Source organism: Condylura cristata, unplaced genomic scaffold (assembly GCF_000260355.1).
Source record: "Condylura cristata isolate star-nosed mole 26May11 unplaced genomic scaffold, ConCri1.0 scaffold00017, whole genome shotgun sequence".
Classification (NCBI taxonomy): Eukaryota; Metazoa; Chordata; class Mammalia; order Eulipotyphla; family Talpidae; genus Condylura; species Condylura cristata.
In genome coordinates, this window is record NW_004567118.1 from 2,200,542 (window position 1) to 2,202,441 (window position 1,900).

Below are 1,900 nucleotides of genomic sequence, written 5' to 3' on the forward strand. Positions count from 1 at the left end.
TAAGTAGCCACTGTCTTTTGGGGGTGTTGATGGGGGCATCTTTACAGTCTGATTTGCAGAGACGTTCGGTTTAGGCCTTAAGGAGTGACCCTTCGTTTGTCTGCTTTTGTGGGAAGCGGAGTTGTTTTACCCCAGAGGGTTTTCCATGCAATGGAAAGTTCCCCTGCCTTCAGCATCAAAATATTGATTTAAAATTTTTTAATTTAAAATGAGTGTCTGACAATGCAGAAAATTGGTTCTTTACCTTTCAAAAGCGTGAGCATGCGCAGACTTAGGGAAGAGGCAGACACATGGCCCCGTCACAGTGAGTCACCGCCCTGCCCTGTAGGACCGTGGGGTCTCTGGACTCTTGAGGAATGTGGACAGCTGGTCTCCCGTCTTGGTGGTGTCTGGCTCCCACACGTGGCCCTGATTTTGATTTGTTGATTGTTCCGTTCTATCTACTATCCCTCGTGTTAGGACAGTTGCCCCACTTGTTGCCTTTCCCTACCTTTATGTTGTGGTGGTTCTTGTCATAGGAACCAGATGATTCAATATAATGGCTAAGTCACGGTCTGTGGTTCTGACTGTCCAAAGCATATAGCCTCTGTGTGGGCCCAATCAATTGTATACAAGCAAAGTGTTTAGTGTCACACAGGATTTGTGACATAGATACTTGGAGATTTTATTTCTATTTTTTCAAAGATTTATTTATTTATGCATATAACAGCTGGGGTACAGGCCAGAGGTGTGGGTGGTGAGAGGTGTCCCCGGAGACTGAGTGGGGAGCAGAACAGCTAGGTTGACGAAGTACACTGCTGAGGCGAGCAGTGGAGGTCTGCTGTGCCATGGGGGTCAGCTCCGGGGTGGGGATCGAACTCGTGCTGCAGTGGCTGCAGACAGCTTCATAGTGCTGCACTTTAACCCATTGTACCATCAGGGAGGGCCCAGAATTTTACTTCTCATAGACAGTGTGTATCTATTTTGTCTCAGGATCATGACATAGGATTCTAGCCCTGTGACGCAAAAGAGAGAGAGTTTACCCAATCCAAACCACTAGACCACCAGGAATGTTGTGCAAATGAGGAACACAAGGCTAAGAATGTGTAATCTGTTCGAACTCTCCCTGTTTTAAAAAATGGAAGCACTTTTAGTATTTGAACCCAAAGTTCTCTAATACCAGACAGTCATTAATCATGACCCTGCGACCTTATTCTTTTGGTCCCAGGCCCGAGGCCTTTATGAACAGCATGTTTGTAACTAGGATTTGCAAGAAGACATGTGGCTGTGCCTGCTCAGACTGAAGAGGCTGCTGACGTGCAGCGATTTCAAACTTTCCTGTGAGAAGAGGCCAGGTTAAGGGTGAAGCACAGGGAGGTTTTCAGCCCATTTAGAAATTCCCATTTTGCCTTCTTGCACAGAGACACCTTTTGAATTTCTAGCTCACCAACCTAACAGGATCATATTCAGACCTTTCTAGCAAAAAGGCTTCTTTGCACTTAACCTAAGATGTATGGGGTTCCATCAAGTGGAATTGGGCGTGAGCTGTTCTGCCTAGAGCAGCTTCAAGTTCCATCAAGTGGAATTGGGCTTGAGCTGTTCTGCCCAGAGCAGCTTCAAGTATCAGTGGCACATGCAAAGCTGTGTGATTTACAGGAGCTCCCACATCTGAAGTCAACTCAGAGGCAAAACATGTAAGTCAGAATTACTCCTGCAAAATCCCCTGGGGGAGGAACCACGGTGGATTCTAGCCAAGCTCTAGCAAGTCCCACCTGGTGGTCTTCCTCCAGCATAGGAACACGGCAGGTAAGTGCCAGGCACGTCTCACTGTCTCCCACTTAAGCGACATTTTCTGCTTCTTACTCAATACTTCACAATCCTTAGATGAAATGGTGATAATTCTCTTCATGTGAAAGCATAA